Below are 6,023 nucleotides of genomic sequence, written 5' to 3'. Positions count from 1 at the left end.
ATTTCACGTTTGTCATTCAATGCTCCGTCTTGAGGCGCCGAGTTTTTCTTGAAAATACTGGAGATACATCTCGGAAGTTGCCTGTTAGTCCCGAACGCCGTACCTGACATTGTATAGCTATATGCTATTTCTCTTGTTCTTTTTTCAGTTAGTTTGATTTTGAACATGATCATCTGCATCACTTAAGCGTGATAGTGCTTTCATGTGGCACAGCATGCCCTTGAAGCACCGCTGTAAAAGAACATATACTTTGCCAGGAACACCTTACACATATGGAGGACATGCAGACAAAACAATAAATTGGCTTGCAGTTAACATCAGATCATATGAAGGAGAAAGATAGAACACTTTATTATTTCAAAAGAATTCGGGGCTCGCCCATGGGTTCCCGCGCAGCCGCACTGCAGTCAAGTGTTTATGTTCCTAAGGTCCGAAACAATGGCAGCTCGGGCGGTTGCGATGGTCTGCACAGCCGGGTCCTCCGAGCGCAACAGGGTTTCTCATCTTCCCAGGTCTTGAGGTTATCTAGGCCTCGTGGGGGAGGGTCCGCTGGGGAGAAGAGAGAATGTGGAGGGAAGGGGCGGAAAGTTCGGTGGGTAGGGCGCAGGTAGTGGTGTGGAAGGAGCGATGATAGTGGGATAAGTTAAGGGGTGAGGGTGTGTGTGTGTCTGTAGTCTCCACCAGTGTGTTGCGCGTTTATTATCTTGGGACTTGGGAGGAGTGGGGTAGGGGTAGAGCTGACGCGAGGCTCTGTAAGCCTGCGTCAGCTCTCTCATTGAGTGCGTGCGCTCCTTCGCGAATCCCCGATCCGAGGCCACCTGAACCGGTTTTATAAAACCTCGGACTAAAAGGTTGCCGGCCTCGTTTCCGGGATTCCCGGAGTGCGCAGACATCCATATAAGCTCAACTTGGCGGGGTGTGGGTGCATTGGGCGAGCGCATTATGCCGAAACCAGGAATCATCCACACGTTTACTCTGCTTTGATAATTTTTCACAGATACTTGCTTGTCCTTTCGGTAATTGCTTACTGGAGCGGAGGGTACTGAAGAGTGCATACATAAATAAAAAAAATCAGTTTGATGCTTACATTGCGTTGTATTCACGGGTGAATAGGGGGCATTCAGAAATGGCTTAGTATTACTTTATGGTCCTACTTTCCGCACAGCCTGTAGACATTTCACTAAGCAGCAGCTGTCTTGTATGCATTGAGAAGTTGTTGCCTGTGGCCATTCGATGTGTGCTAATTTGACACTTCTTTTCTTCTTGAAACGGACTATATACTATTTCTCTACGTACTGATACATGACCCTCAACGTCGGGCCTGGCGTTGTATTGAGAGCGTATTCGTTGTGTAGGCGTGCTGTAATTTACTTGATGATTTTAAGCCAAGTATGTAAATAAACATTCATTGGTACGAAAAATTATGGAATCGGTTGAAACTTAAAACCACTGGTTTCTGGGCGTGTTGAGAATAACGGACGACTGTTCTCGCGAATAAACTTTTTTTTATTCCTTTCGTTTTTAAGACAAAAACGCTGAGGGGGCACTCGGAGCGGATGCGCCAAGAATGTAAAACCAACGTCCACAAGAATATAGCCGCAGTGCTTCGGTTCCTCCTTATTAGACTGCAGTGGCCATGACTGAGCACCTAAAACAGGCAAGCGACTCGATTGCTGGAAATATTTTTGTTATTAGTAGCGAATTTGGCGAAGAACACTCGGATTCAACCGAGCTAATGGCCTAAAGGGTTAGCCGTTTCGGCGGAGCATACTGGACTATGGACCTCACGATCAACTGAGAGTAACTACTGCTTGCGTTCAACGCTTTTGGACAAACTAATCTCGCCACAGTATCCCCCCTCCCTCTCCCCGATATAGGTTTTCTATCAGGCTCTCGCAGAAGTTGTGCAGGAACAGCGCCCAATTTTTTCTTTCTCGAAAGCATTGATGCCGTCAGATAGAGCACCCAAAAGCTGAAAGCACTGGTCTGAACTCTGAAGTATTGAAAAAAAATCTTCGGAGAATTGTTTTTCTATATGATGCAGTTGACTCGTTACCAAAGGTATTCAGTTGCAGAAAAGCCTCGTATTCGAGATGTGTCCTCTCCAAGATGTTAAACTTGGCCTCCTGCCAAAGAAGCGGAATTAGGCATTAGTTGAACGTCACTGAAGTGCAGAAATTGTTATGAACATGGTAAATGAGGACTGTAGGGTTTGTAATTATGGAGATAAACATGTTCGCCCTGCTTAACCGCGGCTGACACATTACAAAAACTCCGGACCACACCCCGTGATCGCGTACGCTACCGAGAGCACCGCCGACCGCGGCTGGCCTTGCTCTGACAGGAAGCAAAGGAAGGACACACTGGCTCACCCAAACAAGGCACTTATTTCTACAACCACAATAATGCCAGCTAGCAACAAAACACGCTCAGGAATCGAGGTCGTCCGACTGGCTAGCAAGCTTACGAGCGAATGTTAGCCCATGCTAGGGCAGGGTGGGGGCGGGGCAGGGGAAACGAGGCTTCGCCCCGCTGGCGCAGAGCGGAGGGCCACGCCAGTGTGCCATCCCCCGCGGAGTTCCCCAAAAGTGAAACATATGGACTAGTGCAAACACAGACAGAGACCAAGCTCTTACTTTGGTCCCTGTCTGTGTTTGCGCTAGTAAATATGTTTCACTGCTACAACGAACTAGCCCAAATGAACGCCTTAGCATTCCCCAAAAAAGGAGAGTCGTTTTCCTAGCAGCATTGGTGCGCACGCGTTAGTTGAAGGTGCACTAAAGAGGAATCTGAACTTGTCTTTTTACCGCAGGAACTATATCTACACGTTCCAGACATTCTTAGAAACTTCCAACTATTGACCTGTGCGGCCGATTGCCCTAATTAAATCGGATTAAACGTCCCGGCTCCCGCTCTTTTTTTGAACTCAACGCGCTAGGTAGGAGAAGTCAAACAACGCGGCAGCCAGTCGCGTGACAGCTTGCCGCTCTGCTATCGGCGGAGTGATACGTAAATCAAAGAGTCCACGTTGATTTTTATTTCTGTGGGCATAATTTGCGACAATACTGTTGAGATGACCCCCATAATGCGCAGGTCCACACGGGACGGAGAGGCAAAGAGACACCGTATGGCTCAGTTTAAACAAACAGATATATTCAATAATTACACATAATTAAGATTATACATCAGAGGCTGGGGCGTCCGAGCTTACGTGCCGACGACTTCATGGGGGCGATGGAGTGGCTCCGGAGTTGGGCTCGAGCGGTTGCTGGCAGAAGCTGCACGCCGTCGGGCTTCGGCGCTGAAGGCCCTCTTTGCGAACGATGTCGTCCTGAGCGTGCTTCTTCCGTACTGCTTGTCGATTTTTATATCCTCTTCTCCACACTCCCTATGGTGAGGACGCCCACGCCGGAGGGGAAGGAGGGGGGGGGGGGCTAGGGCTTTCACTTGGGCGCACAAACATACCACCGCACTTATAGTCTCGCCCCCTTCACGTGTTGAGTCCGAGGGAAAGAAGGTTGTCTTCGAGGTAGCGCATAGCGTCGGCTGTGGTAAGGCGCGCTCTGGCCCGCTGACAGTTCCCGCGGGTCACCGGCCTCCATTCTCCATCCATCAACTGACACTCGCTCCTCAAGGTAAGGCGCGCTCTGGCCCGCTGACAGTTCCCTTGTCCTGGAATGTGCTCGGGAGGGCCGCCCCTGGAACCGCCACGCCAATTGGGGAGGATAAAGCCCGTTTCCCCGCGGCGGCGGCGGCGGGTCCGGTTGGGTCCGGTTGGGCTTAAACCCCTTCGTTCTGGTCGTCACTCAAAGAGCATGGCTGGGTAATTGATGATGCCGCTGTCATCTGGGTCTCCGTCTACGCCGTGCCGTCGAACGCGGAACCTCGTAGCACACACAAGGAATGTCACACTCGCTCACCCTCCAGAAGAATGTTCTCCGAACATTTGAGTCCACTCAGCTCCCCTTGTCTTTCTGAATCGCCTCGCACAGTGCGTCCGACAAAACACTTTTCGCTGCACTCAACACCACTGCACAACACCATATGCCTCCGCTGTCATAACTGGCGTCTCCAGGGGCAGCACTGATCTTCTTTTACAGATAAACATGAAACTCAGCACCCAAGCCTCTCCTTTCTAGTCCAAACTGGACGAAATAAATTTACCACAGTTACAAAGGAGCTCCCACTTCTAGCACGATCACGGCACAGACAAAAATATAGATAACGAAAGGAAGTAGGGCAGGTTCTGCATGCGCTCCGCATGCTCTCCTGTGAAGGTGTTACTTAATGACAGAAAGGTTTAACTACCAACTCCGATAACTTAACACATAAGCACATAGCAATGTTATGAGCTGCGGCATTACACAATTCTAACCAGTTCACAACTCCGCTCTGTTTACGCCATTAGTCCGACTTAGCTTTCCGATTTCGCAGCGGATATCGGCCTTCATGAGTCATACTAAGTAAGTCTGTGCCCCTTTGTCTGCTTTGGGACTCGCGAGGGCTCGTGGCAGGAGCCTCTCCTGGCGTTATCTGCGCGGCAACCTCGCGCGCTTCTTCTTCTAGCAATGCATGAAGTAAATCCGGTGGCATTCCGGCCGTCACCTCGGGCGCCTGCCGAACAAATGCAGGAGAGGGCGTTTCTTGCGAACTATCTGCGCGCTCCGCTTCACTTCTGTCCCCATCAAAATCCGCGCTTTCCCTTTCCTCATTTCGTGAATACTGAACCGGTGCCGACTTGAGGCGATTTGCGTGTATCCTTATCAAGCGCCGGTTCACCTCTCGGACTCTGAAGTTTACCGGAGAAAGCTTCTCGACAACCTCGCACGGTCCTCTCCACTTCGTCTGGAACTTACGAGCTAGCCCAATGTGCCTTTGGCAGTTTTCAATGTACACGCTGTCCCCCACATCAAACGGCGCGTCTCTAGCACTGCGATCGTGCACCTCCTTCCTGCGCTTCGCCGCTTTCTTTAAGGCCTCCTTTGCGACGTCCCTCGCCCCTTGCAAGCGCGATTCTAGCTCAACCTTATAGTCGTCCAGTGAAGCGTATGGGACACGACGGGGGCCCTCTGGCACTTCACTAGGCTGGTCCGGGTCTCGGCCGTAGAGAAGAAAAAATGGCGATTCGCCCGTGCTCTCGTGTGCTGCGGAATTGTAGGCAAACATTGCATACGGGAGCCACAAGTCCCAGTCCCGCTGGTCGCGCGAAACAAAATGCGACAGGAACCCGGCCACGGTTTGGTTCAGTCGCTCCACCGCGCCGTTGCAAGCCGGATGGTACGGTGTTGTCTGCTTCTTAGCGATCTTAAGCAGCTCGCAAACTCTCCTCATTAGCTGCGACACGAAGTTCGTTCCCCGATCTGTCAAGAGTTGCCTCGGGGGTCCATGTCGGAGCACGATCTGTTCGACAAATGCTCTTGCAACCGTGTCTGCCTTCTGATCTGGGAGTGCTACCGCTTCCGCGTATTTTGAAAGGTGATCGACAAATACTAAAATGTACTTGTTTCCGGAAGTGGTCGTGGGCAATGGGCCCATTATGTCCATACCTGTCCGCTCGAAGGGAGCCGAAACCTCAGGGAACGGCTGAATTGGAGCTGGTCTTCGTCCCTTGGGTGTTTTTCTTTCGAGACAGGGATGACACTTCGCACAGTAGTCTCTAACATCCTGTCGCATGCCACTCCAAAAGTACAAACGCTCCACACGCCTGCGTGTCTTCGCTACGCCAAAATGACCGGCGCATGGCGCATCGTGAAACGCGCGAAGAACCCTTTCTGTCCACGACCGAGGTATGACGACTCTCTCCCAAGCGGTTTTCTCTGGTCTCCCTTTCCTGGTTGGCCTCGTGCGCCGACACAGGGTGCCGTCTTTGCCAATGAAATAACCTAGCTGTTCGGGGTGAGACGGTGCGCCCTCTAAGCTTTCGATTATTCGCTTCAGGTCAGGATCTTTGCACTGCTCTGTGCGTAATTCGGCGGGGTCGACTACGGGGACAAACTCATCTATAGCTGCCACGGCAGCTGTGC

The sequence above is a fragment of the Amblyomma americanum genome, chromosome 5 (genome assembly GCF_052857255.1).
Source record: "Amblyomma americanum isolate KBUSLIRL-KWMA chromosome 5, ASM5285725v1, whole genome shotgun sequence".
NCBI classification, from domain to species: Eukaryota; Metazoa; Arthropoda; class Arachnida; order Ixodida; family Ixodidae; genus Amblyomma; species Amblyomma americanum.
This window is presented reverse-complemented; position numbering follows the sequence as displayed.